The following is an 18,832-nucleotide window of genomic DNA, read 5'->3' on the forward strand; positions in this document are numbered from 1 at the left end:
TGCAGCTGTGGTAACTCCCTCTGGCTTTTGTGAAGCTGTTCTGAAATCCACCTGTGCTGCATCGTCCCCTTGGATAACGTTTTATTATTTCAGCTCATAATGTACAAACTATCTTACATTTTGATCACTCAATCCTATTCAGTTTTATGGATGTTACTTCCAAAGATAGTTGTTTAGGATGAGAGTGTTGGGCTCACTAAAATCATTAAGACTTTTCCACTTGCCTTGCCCCGCCCTTCAGCCCTAGGGAACTTTGGTTAGGGAGCTGTTTCCAGAGGAAGAACTGTAAGAGGAGAGAGACTTTGTGCTGACCATCAGGCAATAGTTTTTCCAATTGCTTTACCCCCACCCTCAAGTCCTAGGAGCTTTCAGAATGAAATTGCTGCCATGGGCACTACGTGTATGTGTCTTTTGATGAGCTGAGTAGAAGATTAGTGGTCATATGGGTGAGGAGTGTGTGTGTGTGTGTGTGTGTGTGTGTGTGTGTGAATTCAACAGTGCCAAGTTTGTTTTTGGTTATTGGCGGATTATGGGTGCTCTGTGCGTCTTATAATATGACTTTTATGTGCTTGTGCTGTTCAGCTTTTTTAAAAAAGCTGTCTTGTTAATAGTGTTTTATAGAATGTGGTTGTTTTACTGAGGATTTGTTAATTATTCTATATAACTTATATTGAATTTCTGAGGTTCTGCTATTGTAATTAATTCTGTTATTGTTATTTATTGTTTGTGAGCCGCTTTGTGATTTGTGCGCGTGGAAAGCAGCACAAAAATATAATAAATGGAATGAAATGAAAGATGGGGTAATCCTAAATGCATTGTTTCAAAGTACTTGCCCTCAGGTTCAACATATTCTACCCCAGAGAGGCTGGATATATTTGATAGCAGCTGCCAGTCAGAATAGGCAATGCTGGTTTAAATGGTCCGACTCAGCATAAAGCAACATCATAAATGGCTGTGTTTCAAATTGCATATTATTTTCACAGGAGCCGGGTATGACAAGGTGTACTTAGTGCACTATATCCTGTGCTTCTGTGCTCTGCCTTAACTGATTTATGAACCACAGTGGTAGACTGTAAGGTATCATAGGATTAGTAGAAACATAACACAGAGACTGAGATGGTCTAGCCACTATGTAAACCTCACACATTTTTCACGGGCCAAGGAACAGTGTTGAGAACATCTGCCCAGCTGATTTACACAACGGAAGATCTTGCTTTGTTTTGTTTTGGTTGTTTTAAAAAAATCAAATAATGAAAACAAATACACTTATCAACAGCCAGGGTCTGTGAGCCTGTACAATGTCTCTTCTTTTTGCCAAGAAACCGTGGAGCATAAACTCTTGGGAAATCTGGCTGCTGTCTGTGAGGAGAAAGTTATAAACTAAAACACCTGCATATCACATGGGCAGTGTTAGTTATATGTACAAGTGGTGTGTGTTCTGGAGTGCATATCACATACTATTTGCATACCCTCTAACATTTCTCTGATGAAAATAGGGATGTCCCATTCCATAATGATAATTCTACTATTTATACCCTACACATCTTAATGGGTTGCCCCAGCCACTCTGGGCAGCTTCCAACATATACAAAAACAAAATGAAACATTAAATATTTTTAAAAACTTCCCTATACAGGATTGCCTTCAGATGGCTCAGGGGTCAGATAACTCCATACATTTCTCCAACAAAAATAGGGACATCCTAAGGAAAAGTGTGACATTCCGGGATTAAATCAGAAACCGGGGCAGCTTCTCTGAATCAGGGACATCCTGGAAAATAGGGACACTTGGAGGGTCTGCATTTGTTTGACAACAGGTAGAAAGGGATTTGCATGTCCCTTCCCTAGTGGGAGGCCCACAACAGTTTTATAAGGTCTCAATTTCACTCTGCAACTAGTTCTTGTTTTTACTCATGTTAAAGGTAAAGGTACCCCTGCCAGTACGGGCCAGTCTTGCCAGACTCTAGGGTTGTGCGCCCATCTCACTTAAGAGGCCGGGGGCCAGCGCTGTCCGGAGACACTTCTGGGTCACGTGGCCAGCGTGACTAAGCGGCATCTGGTGAGCCAGCACCAGCGCAGCACACAGAAACGCTGTTTACCTTCCCGCTAGTAAGCGGTCCCTATTTATCTACTAGCACTTAAGTGTGCTTTCAAACTGCTAGGTGGGCAGGAGCTGGGACCGAACGACGGGAGCTCACCCCGCCGCGGGGATTCGAACCACCGACCATACGATCAGCAAGTCCTAGGCACTGAGGTTTTACCCACAGCGCCACCCTTACTCATGTTACTAAACCACAAAAAAATTCTTTCCCTTCCATCACTGGCTAAAGAGCTACATTCCCAAAACACCAAAATAAAGTACCCTGTTCAGGTGGCTGTACTGCCTGTGAACATCAAAGAGCACATAGCACACAATACCCAATTTATTATGATCAGCATAAATGTAATCCAATGCATAGTTTCCTGGGTGTAAGCTCCGTTGAACTTGGTGGTGGCTACTTCTGACTACACAGATTCAACCTGAGCTTTCACAAAAGATTTTCAGCCAGCTGAAATGCAACATTTAACCAACCTTGCAAAGAAGTGATACCATTTTAATGGTATCATCAAAGAAGGGAAAAGAAGGATCCAGCCTTTGCTTCTTTTCCCCACTCTCTGACTTCCTCTATCCTATCATAATACGTCACAAGCAAACTTGGGAGCCTCACCATCACCTCATCTGCATGCATTGCAAAGAAGACCTCTCAAGTACTGCGCTCTGGAAAAAGTTGGATTGTGCTATGTTTCTTCTTTCCTGCACCAGCTTGGTCACGAACAAGGAGGTAGTGGCAAAGTTGTAGGAAAGAATGGATTTAAAATAATCACCTATTGGGATTCTTCTTGCCCTTTCCCAAGAATTATCACTACAGGTGCTCCTCCTTTCATGTCAAACCTTTTCACAATTTCTATATTTAATTCATCTATGATTAGACTTCATTGTGGTGTGTCGAGTTCCCAGGTGATTGCCCAACCAAGCACTGAACAGACCCAGACCTTGTTAGGTTTAACCAGGTTACAGCACCATGTTGCCCTCAATGCCATCTCAGTTCCTACCTCCTTTAGGAAGTTTCACTTCCTCCAAATAGTGCATCAGGTACATCTCTATTTTGCCCATCTTGTCTCCTAGGTAGGATACGTACCTTTCTGTTTCTGGGTGGATCTACTGAGGCCATGATGCCCTTTGAGAAGACTGGATCTAAAAAGGGGATTTCTTCAAAGACTGGTGATTGCCGTGCACTATTTGGAAGCTGCAGCTGGAACAGAACCCTGCACCATAGCTCCTTACACATTTTGAGATGGAGGTGTATCTTAGCAACACAGGAAGCTGTCTCGAACTGAGTTAGAACATTAGCCTCTCTAGCTCAGTATGTGTCTTCACTGGCAGGCAGAGGCTCTCCAAGGTTGCAGACAGAGTTGTCTCTCAGCTCTAGCTAGAGATGCTGGGGATTGAACCAGGACCTTTTCCAAACAAAGCGAATACTCTGCCACTTAGCTATAGCTCTTTCCTCTTCAGTGTATGCTGCAGCAATGGCTTCAACTATCTCTAAGCATATTTTAAGTGTTAGTTTTAATAAACACACCACAGGTTTTGCATAACCCAGAAAAACCTCTTCCTTGCTCCCTGCCCTATTTCTGAAAATATCTGTGAGCTGTCAGAGCATAGCCTTTTCAACACTGGCCCCAGTGCTTTAGATGGGCTCCCTGGCTATATTTATACTTAATAATGTTTGACCCTATGGACATCTTATAAAGCCTCACTAGTCCAACAGGTTTTTCCAGACTGAATTATTTTTTTCATCTGTCTATCTATATCATCTATCTATCTATCATCTATCTATCATCTATCTATATCTATCTATCATCTATCTATCTATCTATCTATCTATCTATCATCTATCTATATCTATCTATGTTATTTGAAAAGCTGAAGGGTCACAATAATCATGTTATTAATGTAAAAAATTGCTACACATAGCACCTAATATATTTCTCGGAGAAGCATAATGAATATGAAATGCAGTTGCTTTACTTATGGACTGCTAAAATGTCTAACAATTTGCTGGCATATATAAATAATAATAAGAAACAGTTAAATAAGTGTTTTCAGAGCGAAACCTGATTGCTTGTGGGGTTGGTTTGTTCATTTGGGAGACAATTTGCTGTACACTTAGATGGTTTGTGAAGGAATGAAAATTGCATCAGTTGCTTTTTATAAAAAAATAATGAAATAGCTTGTGTCTTACACTATTACATGTGTCTGAAGCGCCTCGGGTCATAACCACTTTCTGAACACTTAAAACAAGAACTTGAAATATTTAGTATCAGGAAAATAAATTTCATATTTTTATGCTTCTGTCGTGCAACAGCTTGAGCCACTCCAATTATGAACAGTGCTAAATTGTGTCGACTTGATGAGGAGCGTATAAAGGTTCTCTTCCTATGTGGGATCTAATCGGCTGAGAGCAGTTTCTGCAAAGGCTACTGTAATTAATATGACTTTCTGCCAGTCTAGTGCCTGAGGAGTTGTGACCATGGACCCCTGAACAAGCGCTTTTATCTGTTTAGTGTGTAACAGAGATCCACATCCAAGCAGCAAGGATGGAAGATTGGCCGTGGATAGGGGAGTGTTCCTAAAATACAGAGAAGTCTCTCTAGCAGTGAAGATGGAGGAAACAGAGGTGATTTGTACTCAGAGTGCCCAGTGGGAAGAGCAATGATGAACAGCAGAAATGAAAACAGAAAAGGGAGCTTGAGCGTGAGAGATGAGTAAGCCAGGAGAAGAGACACTGCAATAGCTCAGATATTAAACAAGTGGTGAAACAACTGATCATTTCTGTTTCTTCTTGGTAGGCATTTCCAATGCTCAATCTTTATTCAGTATGCCTGTGAATACCAGTTGCTGTGGGAAGAGTACAGTTGCACTCAGGTCTTACTTGTGGGCTTCCCAAGAGCATCTGTGAGCAGTGGCATAGCGTGGCTTGTCAGCGTCCAGGGCAAGTATCGTACCTCCTAAAGTAAGTATTGTGCTCCCTAACTGTGGCCTCTGCTGCCAAACAGAGCTGCAGAGCAGTGGCAGGACATGCACATGCCTCCTTGGGCTGGGGTGCCATGCCACCCTGAGTCTCGCTGTCTGCCTGCCTTCCCCACCAGCATGGGATGCCATGCGACCGAGGGATGAAAGGGCCTGTCCTCCTCCTGTTTTCTCCCAGCTCCTGCTCAGAATGCTGCTGCTCAAGTTAGGTGGGCAGGTGGGGCAGGGAGTGCCTCCAGTCAGGGCAGCAACTGCAGGGGCGCACCCCTAAATAAAAATTACACCTGGGGCAATTGCCCCGGGAGCCCCTCCCTCCCCTGCCATGCTACACCACTGTCTGTGAGAAAAGGATGCTGGAATGGATAGGTCTTTGGCCTGATCCTGCAGCCTCTTCTTATGTTCATTTTCTACTGCCAGGAAAGAAGGTGCCCTGTGACAATATTTGTCAATGGCTATTCAAGTCACATTTTATACGGCAGTCCTGAGAAGTGACTGCATAAGGCGTGAGAAGTGACTGCATAAGGCGTGAGTGGCTGACAAATGTACTCCGGTGAACAGTAGTATAGCACTGCTTCATATTTTGCACCTGACTTATGACACTCTTGCAGAAAGAAAAAGGCTGGCAACTACTTCTAAAGGACATGTCTGATTCAGTGCATTTATCAGCTCCATCCAAAGAGCTATCGTAAGAATCTTATCATGGGTATGGGTCTCTTTTTTAGGAGGGGAGTTATGAATAAGGTGATTCTGCCCCAATGCATCAGCGCTGATGGAAGCGAAGATTCACTGGAGCATAGGCAGCGACTGGAGCAGCTGGAAAAAAGATGATGGAAACAAATCCAGAGCAAGGCAATTTATCATTGACCTTGTTACCATCGTTTTTATGATATGAGAAATAGAAGCTTGTGAGAACAAGCCCTTGGAAAATACGAGCAAACTAGAACCACATGTGCCCGCTAAGAAAAATCTGATCGCTTGACCTTTATAAATGGATCTCCATCCCTCTTTCTCCCTGCTTTGTGTGTTCCTTGCTGCATCACATCTGACCTCTCATTACAAGAATTCCAAACAGACTGCTATGACTACAGAGTCTCCATTCAACCCCATCTTTAAATAACTCATAAACAACTTTATACATGTCTTCAGGCCATTGAAAACAAAATAAAGTATTCATTATTTTAATAAAATGATCAACTGCAGACATACTAATTCTTGCTAGGGACTTTCCTCTTCCACCACTTAACCCTATTCACAGTTAACTCTCCTCTTCTGTAGCAGACAATCCCCACCCCCCAATTTGCTGGGGTTTGAGACACATCAACCCCCTAGAGTTGATGCGCTTGATCTGGGCTTTGTAAGCATAAGAGAAGCAGGTTTTTGCCACACCTACTCAGCTTTTTATCTGTCCTCTGTCCTCTAGTTATGCAGAACATTCCAATCCTTGTACTTACTGAAGTCGCATCCGATATAATACACATCTCCATTTGAAGAGGAGGTTTCTTACTTGTACTACCACAGTGGTTTATTCTCATTTATTTTTTAGGCTGCCGTTCCAAAACACACACACACACACACACACACACACACACACACACACAGTGTTAGTTGTGTTCAGTAAGTTTCACAGCTTCCTTTCCATTGCTGCTACTATTTTTGTGTTCTCAACAAAATATAGTCACCTTCTTCACCTCCCATTTACTTTTAAGGCTATGTCCAAGCCATATATTTCAGGCACCCCTTAAACCTTCCTCCTCAGCCAGCTCCACAGCCTACACTGCCACTGCAAATCTCCACCATCCATGATGAAATCAGAAGACAACTCACATGCCCTCCCATTTTTTTTTTATGAAAATAGGGACATCCTAGTCTGTTGTTGGGATGCGTGTGGCACTGTGGGTTAAACCGCAGAGCCTAGGACTTGCCGCTAAGAAGGTTGGTGGTTCGAATCCCCGCAACAGAGTGAGCTCCCATTGCTGGGTCCCTCCTCCTGCCAACCTAGCAGTTTGAAAGCACGTCGAAGTGCAAGTAGATAAATAGGTACCACTCCAGCGGGAAGGTAAACGGCATTTCCGTGCACTGCTCTGGTTCGCCAGAAGCAGCTTAGTCATGCTGGTCACATGACCCGGAAGCTGTACGCTGGCTCCCTCGGCCAATAAAGCAAGATGAGCACCACAACCCCAGAGTCGGCCACGACTGGACCTAATGGCCAGGGGTCCCTTTACCTTTATTCTGTTGTTGTGGTTGTGGTTGTGGTTGTTTCCCACCCATCTGACTGGGCTGCACCATCCACTCTGGGCAGCTTCCAGCATAAATAAAAACATAATAAAATATGAAACATTAAAATAAAAACTTCCCTGCCTTCAGGTGTCTTCTAAAGGTTGTAATTTACTCATCTCCTTGGCTTGGGGGTGGCATAACTCCATATCCTCCTATATTTCTCCAATGAAAATAGGGACATCTTATCATACCCTTCAGCATTACTCTGGTGAAAATGCAGATGTCTTAAGGAAAAGCGAGACATTCCGGGATCAGATAAGAAACTGAGATGGCTTCTGTCAATCTGGGCCTGTACCTGGAAAAAAGGGACAGTTGGAGGGACTGAACTCAGACTTCCCTGGGTCCTACCTTCCCATCTTCCATCTTCATCAGGTTGTACACCTACATGGGCTCTGGATCTGGCAACCAATCATCATCACATGGGTCTTAAGGTGTGTGCCTGGGGGGGGGGGACCAACAGGCAAGAAGCAACTTGCGCTATTGTCCTGAAATATTCACTAAACCAAAATACACACAGAGCTATGTTCACATTAAATACCCCAGTATGTAGGATATAGTAAGCCTAAAGCCAATGCAATGGCAAGCATAGTTAGATGACTGCTCCCGATGATGACGTTGATTGAAGAAGGGGAAACACAAAAACAGCTGGCAATGGGGTGCCCATGTCATCCTATTTGGAGGACCACAAAATGTTCCTACCCCAAGCAACCCCCTGGTTAATGTAGCATATCATATGGAAGCAACCTCAATTTTTAAGAAAGAGACTTTTCAACATTTCAGTTGCTTGTAAGTAGAGACCTGCATTGATAGTGCCTCAGATGTCAGATTATGAGCACTAACATGTCCCAGATAAGCTTGCTTTAAAGAAAAGAAACAGCTATCACGTTACTTGGGACTGAAGTTGCATTGTGCATCCATCTTTCGTCTCTTTTCCTGCTGGTTTAGAATGATGAATGTACCATTCTCCTTGCATTCAAACTTTGGGAGTAAAATGCACAGCCCGGCCTTTCCACAGTTCTTGTAATTCTGTTTTTAAAAAACACTGACATTTTCTTAAACAGACATAATTTACAATGTTAAAGTCACACAACAGTGCCTTGGTGTGCGAAAGCCAGCAAGAAAACAAGACTCCTTTGAGACAGGCTTGGGTTTGAAAAGGGCCGGGCAGGAGGACTAGTCTTGTGCTCTCTGAGGTCACTCCAGCTTAAAACAAACGAAGGGTGCAAAACCAGGGCAGTCTTGTGATAGATCTCTTTTCTTTTGGTCTATTAAAAGCTCCCGCTGCAGAATGGCTCGATCCAATGGAGAAAGAAAGAAAACATCGCAGCATAGTACGTGAGGGATGTGCCAATGTACTTGCTCACACTTTCCAGTGCGGTTTGCGAGATCAGATGTTTGGGTTGCATTATGTGTACAGCCTGGGTGGTGTCACAGCAGGTCAAGTGAGGAGGGGTCAGACTGGTGCCTGGATAGCCATGCCTTGCAGCAGGTGGCTGGATTTCATTTCTTATTTCTTTCTACAAAGGCCACTTGTGCAAAAGAATCTTGCCAGGCTTTCCCTCCCCTCTCCCTAATAACCCCTTTCAGGTTTTAATATTGGATTTCATCCATATTACAAGGTCACTGGGAATATCAGCTGCTGTACAAAAATCCCCACATTGCTGCAACATCACATTGATATGTATTACTCATATGTTAATAAGTTTATGTTCTTTATTGAGGAAATATATTGACCTACCACTGTGGGATGATTTCAGGAGTAAGAGCAGAATGCTCCATTCTGCTGAGCTAAAGACAGAGTTTGGTAACCAAAAGTGTGCATTTTAAAAATCATATTTGGTCACAAGAAAAGGAAATTTGCATCAGTAGATTGTTTAGATTTAGTGGTCATAATTTTGGTAAGGCATGTCCTTATGTAGGCAAGCAGTGCTTTGGGGCCTGTTCTTCTGTTCACCTGTTTCACTGATGCTTACTAACTGCAAACTGTCAAATCAGCATGATTTCCTTTGAAATCTAAGAGGCTCACCAGTTAGAACCATTGTTTATAAGTTTGTTAGAACCACTATCACCCTCTGGTTGTAGGACAATTGTTCAGACTTAAAATTAGTTTTGTTGGTTCCTACTCCAACACCAGGGTTCATGTTAGACCATCAGCAAGATCAAGTGCTATCCAGTGTACTTCAACTTGCCATCAAAATATCTTCTCACTGCAGTCTTCTCACCACTAGCCCAAGCGACAAGGATAGTAGAGCTGTGAAGTTTAAATTCACATTCTGAATGATAAAACCTCTGACAAAGGTATGGAAAGGTAAGGAACCCATACCCACTATAGGCCAGTAAGTATTTACTTTGAAAAGATTGCTAAATATATTGAACAGCACGGCCTTTGAGGAGGAACTGCTGTCCCAAATTAGAATATTTTTCATTGCCACCTTTCCTCCTAGGAGCTCAGGGCAGTGTGCCTATTTCTCCCCACAACAGTCCTGTGAGGTTGGGTCGGCTGAGAGATTTCAACTGGCCCATGCTCAGTCGGTAAGCTTTACCACTGAGCAAGGAGTTGAAGTCATGATGGGCAAGTTCTTCCAGCAAAGTGGCCTTCTTTTTCTCACCATGGAGGAAATGGGAGTGGGCATCCTCAGGAGCATACATTTATTTATTTATTTATTTATTTATTTATTTATTTATTTAACCTCCTTATACCCAGGGGACTCAGGGCGGTTCACAGAATAAAATCAAGATATAAAACCAAAAAATACATAATAAAAATAAAAACAACAACCCAATGCCCCCGCCCCACAAAAAAACACATTTTAAGAGCATAGGATGTAAAGCAGATCAACCAAAGGCCTGATTAAAAAGGAATTTTTTTGCCTGGTGCCTAAAGGCGTATAATGAAGGCACCAGGTGAACTTCCCTGTGGGGAACATCCCACAGATGGGGAGCCCCTGCAGAGAAGGCCTGTTCTTTTGTTGTCACCCTCCAAACCTCTCGAGGAGGAGGGACACGAAGGAGAGCCTCAAAAGATGATATCAGGGTCCGGTTAGGAACTACCATTGCTTATGGAGTACATGGGGAATTGAGGGTCAGGCTCTGACAACTCACTACCTGAATACCAATGGTTTAGCTATAGCACTCACATTTTGGTGTTCTGATCTGAAATTAACAGGCTGTGGGCAACAGCATAGTGCTCACATGGGGGGGGGGAATGCTCTAACTTAAAACTAATTTACCTTTAGCCAGTAGTGGCTGGTGCCCACTGGCACAGGAAAGCAGGAAGGTCAAGCAGTAGGTGAATCCAGAACCAATGGCAGGCAGAGCCAAATGATTCTAGTTTGTCTCCATCTTCTTCCTAATAAGGCAGACAGTGTTACCCCCTCTGGACTGGTAGTAAGTAAGAAGGAAGGCAGGTGGGAACTGGCTGAGGTTGGTGGGACACTGCCCCATTTGCCCAGGTAAGGTAGTCTCCACTCCATTTATCAGAGGGCTCATCCTACCCATCTGCAGCCCAAATTCCCATCTATCCTTTCATAAATTCAGTGGTTTGGGTGGAGGCTGAGAGCACCTTGTGCCTGAGAGTAATAATTAGAAACTTGAATGTGGATAGGAAATGAGTTGAGCATCGTCCGAGGTAGGTGTAAGCCTCTGTGGTGAATATGCTTGAAGAATCAAAGTGATTCTCTGTAGGCCACTGAAGCTTTTGAAGAATATTTAGAAGTAAAACAAGTGGGAAAAGTCCTCTGACTGCCAGATCCAAAGCTGTTCTTTAAACCCTCATCAAGGGAAGCATCGAAAAGAAGCCAAGGCCATTTCTGCCAATATCAGCAGATTCTGTGCTGTCCCTTCCCCGCGAATAAGGCTTAATCGAAAGAAGTGCTGCCACTCCATTGAAGTGCTTCTTAAATAGGCAGAAATGACTTTTACAAGACGGAACTCTTTTTTTCCTCTTCCCAAGTCAACCACAGTCGCTCTTCTGAACCTGAACTCAAAACCTTTCCCGTCTCAGCTGCTGAGTCCCTGGGTGGCCTTCCTGAAGTCACTGTTCTTGTACAAGAAGTAAGAGCAGACCCACAGCAATAGTGAACAGAGAGCAAATGAGTTATGGAATGTTTACCTTCCCTGAGGCTTGGGTGACCCATAAATCTAAAGAAATACATATTTGCAGGTATCTTCAAGTGGGAAAACAGCTCTATAATCATGGCCTTCATACAGATTAATGACCAATTCACTGAATCCACGAAGGAGGGGGAGGGCTGCACCCGTTTTTCACATTACAGTAATTGAAGATCTAAAAGGGACACAGGTGGCACTGTGGTCTAAACCACTGAGCCTCTTGGGCTTGCCAATCAGAAGGTCGGCAGTTCAAATACAAATGACGAGGTGAGCTCCCGTTGCTCTGTCCCAGCTCCTGCCAACCTAGCAGTTCGAAAGCACACCAGTGCAAGTAGATAAATAGGTACCGCTGCGGCGGGAAGGTAAATAGCATTTCCATACTAGCTCTGGTACTCTTCATGCCAGAAGCAGTTTAGTCATGCTGGCCACATGACCCAGAAACTGCCTGTGGACAAACGCCAGCTCCCTTGACCTCAAAGTGAGATGAGCGCCACACCCCATGAGCGCCTTAGACTGGACTTAACCTTCCAGGGGTCCTTTACCTTTTACCTTTTAACTGAAGGTCTGGACACATACATGAAGACACATACTGTAGGCTTCATATGAATGAGTTGGCGAACTTCTTTTTGCATTGTTGCCAACTGTGTGAACAGAAAACGCATAATAATACAGCGTACCTTGTGTTCCAATGTTCAGCTGAACATATTGAGGTCTGAAGCAAGGGCAGAACTGGCATGTTCCTGCTCCTTACCACACATACGTATGGATCAATCAATCCAGTGAATGTGTGAAAAAAGATAACAGTCACCGACAATGTATGGCGCAGGCAGTATTCCATTGTCTAATGACGGACTGATGGTGTCATAGGGCAGGTCTTCAGAACTATGTAAGTTTGCAGAGGAGCCAGACACAAGAAACTGCCAAAACCTGGGGGGTGGAGAATGTCAGTCATGCCCCACAGAGTCCCACTGGTGACACAACTCAGCTGCTGCAGCTGCTTTGCACAGTAATTTATACTGAAATTAAGATTGGAAGGGAAATGAGAAACTGAAGAAAAACTTAAATTGACAGCTCTACCCATCAGCCCCAGGCAGCATGATGCTGGGAGTTTAGTCCCAAACATCTGGATGGCACCAGGCTGCTGAATGTTATCGTAAGGATGCAGACTTTGGCAACAGAATTCTGAAGTCCTTCACTGTATCTTTTTAAACTTGGAAAGACGAGAGAAAGAAAGTATGAGGCGAAGCGAGGAGTGTTCTTACATGCAATTCATTCAGGAGGGAACTGATGATAAGGTGGGGTTTCAAGCTGCTGGTAATGTTGATTCACATTCTCTATGTCCCACTGTTCCCAATCTTATCAAAATCCAGCTTTCCATTTTTCTGCTTGTTGGTAATATCACATTAAACCTCACTTGTGTTGTAATGTGTACAGGAATCCACTGCCTTGCATGTTTTCTTCCACTCCCTCATTTTATGCATCCCCTCTCGATGCATCAACTGTTGAAGTGTGATATACAGTGGTACCTCGGGTTACATACGCTGCAGGTTACATACGCTTCAGGTTACAGACTCTGCTAACCCAGAAATAGTACCTCAGGTTAAGAACTTTGCTTCAGGATGAGAACAGAAATTGTGCTCCTGCAGTGTGGCAGCAGCAGGAGGCCCCATTAGCTAAAGTGGTGCTTCAGGTTAAGAACAGTTTCAGGTTAAGAATGGACCTCTGGAACGAATTAAGTACTTAACCTGAGGTACCACTGTATATATATATATATATAGAGAGAGAGAGAGAGAGAGAGAAATTTTGCCACAGGCTCAGAACTGTGGCACAAACAACATGTAACTCACCACAGGGTCTCAATGTGTGCCTAAATGTGTGCCTAAATGTTTAAGTAAGCACTGATATCATGTTTAAGTAAGCACTGATATCACTGACTGAGGCAGAACAATGTGGCCTCAGTTGAATAACTAAGTAAGGCTCCAGCTGCAATCCTTTTTTAAAAAATAATATTTATTAAGAGTTTAAAGATTAGAAAAAGAAATAAAAAGGATTAAACAAAACAATATAGTACAATACAAAAACAAAAGCAAAAACAATACATAAAACATTGTATTAACAAAACAAAACAAAAACAGTTAAAAACACTTCCGATATTTTCAATCTTAACCTTCATTCACTTGTTTCATTGACTTCCTCATGCCTCCCTTTTTGTATTCCACTTCAATTAACTGTTTCAGCAATTCCTTTCCATCTTCCTCTATTTTCTGTCCTGTAATTAATCTTAACATATTCTAACCTTGTTTTTTTCCCTTTAATACTTTAACAATCTATCTGTACCTAATTCCTTATAACATTTCTGCCAAAGCCATATAACTTCATTCCACCATTTTTCTAAAGCTCATTAATTTTACAATATTTCTGTAAATAATCTTTGAATTTTTTCCAATCTTCTTCCACCGACTCTTCTCCCTGGTCTCGGATTCTGCCAGTCATTTCTGCCAATTCCATATAGTCCATCAACTTCATCTGCCATTCTTCCCGGGTGGGTAAATCTTGTGTCTTGGCTCCAGCTGCAATCCTATAACTATTTACATGGGAGTAAGCCCCACTGAATTCAATGGGATTCATACCTGAGTAAACATGTATAGTATTGAGCTCTAATTTTCTTCTGCTGTCACAGGAATACTTCTGAATACTTGAGCAGGCTTAGGTCTTTGCTCATTTGCATTATCCCACAGCTTGGTCTTCGAGTCAGGAAACGAATTTAAAGCTATCTGTAAGGAAAATGCCTCAAAGCTCTTGCCACCAAGTAGCTTTCACTCTGCTCAAGGACTGACAACCTGGTTTATTCAAAACCAAGAGCACACAATGGATCCATTCACCAACTGAGCTACTTAAACCCAGCCAATTCCTGTAGGCTCCAGGCACAAAACAGCATTTAGAGCCATAATATGGCATTTAAAAATATGCAAATTATTATAAAAACAAATATACTCTGCTGCATCTAAAAATAGGCATTTGTGCAATTAGAAAATATTTACAACACCCTCATATTTTCAGATCTCTAAGAACAGGCCAGAGCTTTGGGCTGGTAGTCAGTAAAATGATTCAGTTCCATAATAATAATAATTGGAGTTACAGATAGGTAGCCGTGTTGGTCTGCCATAGTCAAAACAAAACAAATTCCTTCCAGTAGCACCTTAAAGACCAACTAAGTCAGTTCTTGGTATGAGCTTTCGTGTGCATGCACACTTCTTCAGATACCAATTATCATTATCTGAAGAAGTGTGCATGCACACGAAAGCTCATACCAAGAACTGACTTAGTTGGTCTTTAAGGTGCTACTGGAAGGAATTTGTTTTGTTTTTAATAATAATTGGCTTAGAGTTGACTCAGGTGTGTGTGAGAGAGAAAGTAAGATTTAATCCTGGAATTCTCTTTATATCTGTTCTGAAAAATAACTTTTAGTTCATGCTTAACACCTACTGATCTCAATTGCACCGCATTCAACAGTATTTGCAGAACCAGTCTTTTGTTTCATTATTAAATTTTACAGTTCACTTACACTGAATCTTTGAGAAATGAAGAAAAGAGGCGGTTGCTCTTTCGCAGTAGGGGAAAAAAATCAAAGGGAGAAGAAAGTTATTTGGAAAGGTAGATATAAGACAAGATTCCCCAAGGCACTCGTAGTATAATTGTGATAATATACTGCCTTCTGCAGAATGCCAGGCAGCAGCAACTTACCTATCTTTAATTAGCTGCATTTAGTGGGGGTTTTATGGACACTGAACATGGCGGGCTAATCTGCATACATTAGCATGTCATTTGCATGTTTACCCCAAGGTACTCAGGGTTTTATTGCCATTACCTTTAGCAGCTCTGTTTTGCTAATGAAATAATACAAAAACAGGCTTTTCAGGATGCTGGCGTTATCAAATCTCTTTTGTAAAGATTTTTTATTTTATATTTAATGCACTTTGTTGAGATAGGAGTCTTTCCATGCATAAATGGAAAGAGGGGGAAAGCAATTTCATCAGAACCATTTTTATGTGTATCCCCCCCTCCCCAAGTTTCTGTTTTTCTTTCTGAGATTAGAAATCTCAGGGGGGTGATTAAGTCAGGTAGGGTGTAAAAATGCTTCAGTGCCCGTTTGGGGAAGAGAAAGCTGGGCAGCAGAAGGAATGGATTTGACTCCATCCATCCCCTACCTAAAGGCATAAAGAGAAGACAAATCACAGCTGCAGCTGAAGAAAGCTGCACAGGGTCAGAGGGCAGTGTCTGCATTTGCATTCAGTGAGAGACAGCAGGGAGGAAATAAAGGGGTCTCTCTCTCTCTTTGTTGCAATTCAGCACTATTTTAGAAAGTGCAGATACTAACTTAATTACCACAGTTCCCTTTTTGCACTGAAGCGCTGCAGCAGGTTCTAAATCAATACCTAAGGTCACATTGCTAAAAGCATTAAAAAACAGTCTTTTCTCTCACTCCGGCATGCAGCTCCCTCCTGCAACAGTGTCTCCGGAGGTCAGGATCAAATGAGAAATAGAAGGGGAGTTGGATAATGATCTTAGGAAGAACTGGGGAGGGGGAAGAAACAGCCAAATCAAGTAAGAAAGGGCAACTATGCCAGAGAGCCAGTGCGGTGCAGTGGTTAGAGTGTGAGACCAGTACTATTTTTCTAGAAAATGAGCTCCCTCATTTTAGTAGAATGGCAATGACGTCCACCTGAGAGCTGCCGGAACTGAGTTCCAGCGAGTTCTGGCTGAAAAAAAGCCCTGTGTGAGACCACGGTCACATTCACACCATACATTTAAAACACATTTATATCACTTTAACTGGTTTCCTCCTAAGAATCCTGGGAACTGTAGTATACCCCCTCACAATACATTTCCCAGCACCCTGAACAATTTATGGTTCCCAGGATTCCTTGAAGAAAGCCACGACGGTGGAAGTCATATAAATGCGCTTTCAATGTACGGCGTTGTTGTGGCCTGGGAAACCCTGGATTCAAATGGTCATGCATCTACAAAGCCTACTGGGTGATTTAGGGTTGGTCATGATCTCTCAGCAGGGGCGCTGATGTGTCACATGATGTGTCACATGATGCCGCCCAGCGGAAAGCACAGAGGGAGATATTTGCCCTCACCTTGGCCCATCCCAGTCCCTGCCCAGCTCCTGGGCTCCCGGTCTGGGGCTGAGTCATGCGGAGGGTGCCCTGCAGTGGTGGGGGATGTTGGCCCCCTCCATATTGGGGGGCTCAGCCCGCTGCCCACCAATATGGAGGGGGCCGAAGCCCCTTCTAACCCCAATGTTGGCTCCCCTGTCTCTCAGCCTGTCCTACCTCAGAGAATTCTGATGAGGATAATATTGAGAGAGGAGGAGCCATGTGTGGTGCCTTGAGCTCTTTGGAGAAAATGACAGGCTATACATGTAGTAAAAGAGATAAAATCCGTTACGTTTTTGCTCTTCCTGTCTGTTCAGCAGGTACCTTTCCCTTGAATCAGCTCTGACTACACCTTGGCTTGCTGGGTGGGAACGCTGTGTGTTTGTGTTCCACAGAGTTACTGCACTCTGCAGTTGGCTTCTGCAAAACACCCTTGAAGTAAACCATACATGGCATCTGATTTCAATAAAATGCTGGGAGCTCGTTTTAAGCAAAATAATAAATGTCTTTCATTTGAGGGTGGTTCTCCTCCCTCCCTCCCTCCCTCCCTCCCTCTGTTTTATCTGCTGACCCAGAGAATTTACAACCTCCTGGAAGAGAAAACAATTCATATGAACTCCATAAGATATGGAAAAAGGCTGTTTCCAGCTGAGACAAGCTTGGCACAGCTTCTAATAGCTTTGCCAGAGGGAGGTTTTTAATTTTGGTTCACCTGGCTGAGCTGCCGCCTGCAAGTGTGTATTGCTTCAAGTAACGTGCGTGCAATCTGTAAACCCAGGCATCTGGGTATTATGGGGGATGAGGGCTGTGCGTTTTCAGAGCTCAGGGGATGGAAAGTCTGAGTGCTTTACTTCCAGTGCTGCGCTTTGCACGAGTACCACGCTGCTCTTGGGTGCATGCATGCTAAGTCTGCACAGCCATGTGGAGAGGATTCATCATATACCAGAGAAGGCATGGCTTCCCACCCCCACACCCCAGCATATAATTTTTAAAGTCATAGGTACAATGCATCTGTGAAAGATGGTTTCATTACTGGAAATGAAAGAATCACAGCATTGGAAATGAAAGAATTACATTTCCTTAAAATGAGAGGTGTTTCAACATTCTCATCAGTCATAAGCAAAGTTTATCACCACCAATTATAATAATAAGAGTTAACAATACATTTACACCTCAGTTTTATTCGTGTTTATAGTGATTATTGCTGTCACCAGACAGAGGGCCTTCTCGGTAGCGGTGCCCGCCCTGTGGAATGCCCTCCCATCAGATGTCAAGGAAATAAGCAGCTATCCTATTTTTAGAAGACATCTGAAGGCAGCTCTGTTTAGGGAAGTTTTTAATATTTAATGCTGTATTGTTTTTAACACTCGATTGGGAGCCGCCCAGATGGGTGGGGTATAAATAATACATTATTATTATTATTATTATTATTATTATTATTATTATATAATGAGATATATTCTCATTATAATATATATATTATATAATGAGATATATTCCCAAGTAAACACGTAGCCAAATGAATAATAATAATATGCATTTCTTATACTACACCAACTTTCCCCAACCTTCCCCAAACTTCCAGATGTTTGGGACTACAACTCCCATCATCTCTGATCATTTGCCATGCCGGGTGGTTAGGAATTATAGTCCAAAACATCTGGAGGACACCAAGTTTTGTAAGTCTGTAATGTGCCTTTCTTGCTCTGGGGATTTATTCAGACATATTCTGAATGACATATTCAGACAACAGACACATTCAGACATATTCTTCCAACCATGATTCCATTATCAGGGTTCTTCAACGGGCTTCCTAGGGACACCTTAGGTGTCTGAGGGTTTTTGTCTGTTTTATGATGGTCACAGAGTATGTGCCTCATGTCCCACTTATATTTCCCATTGATACAGTTAGACTGCAATCCTGTGCACTTTTATAAGGGAATTAGCCCAGATGAATACAATGGGACATCCTTTCCAGTAAACATGCATAGCATAGGATTTCACTGCACATCAGATCTGCAGCATTCACTTTTGAGAGTTTGGTGGAAAGCTTGTGAATAACTTCTGTGAGTTTTATGCCTATGCATGTAGTGATGTTGCTTTCCTAGAGCGATAATGCAATCAGAGCTTGAACCTGCAAATGCCCAGTGCACAGAGCATCATCATCATCATCATGACTTGATTTGCATGCACCTTTACACACACACACACCA

The 18,832-nt window shown here is 42.9% G+C and overlaps 1 long non-coding RNA gene across 1 annotated transcript; it reads right to left on the reverse strand.

Annotated features, from left to right (window-relative positions):
- Positions 1 to 4: 4 nt before the first annotated feature.
- On the reverse strand, positions 5 to 17,057 carry LOC309348381. The gene is made up of 4 exons (XR_014159374.1): positions 16,912 to 17,057; positions 12,007 to 12,098; positions 10,578 to 10,696; positions 5 to 283 (listed from the first exon to the last, which is right to left on the reverse strand). It is a non-coding gene; the product is annotated as an uncharacterized lncRNA (long non-coding RNA).
- Positions 17,058 to 18,832: the final 1,775 nt, after the last annotated feature.

The sequence above is a fragment of the Podarcis erhardii genome, assembly GCF_964252035.2.
Source record: "Podarcis erhardii genome assembly, chromosome: 8".
NCBI lineage: Eukaryota > Metazoa > Chordata > Lepidosauria > Squamata > Lacertidae > Podarcis > Podarcis erhardii.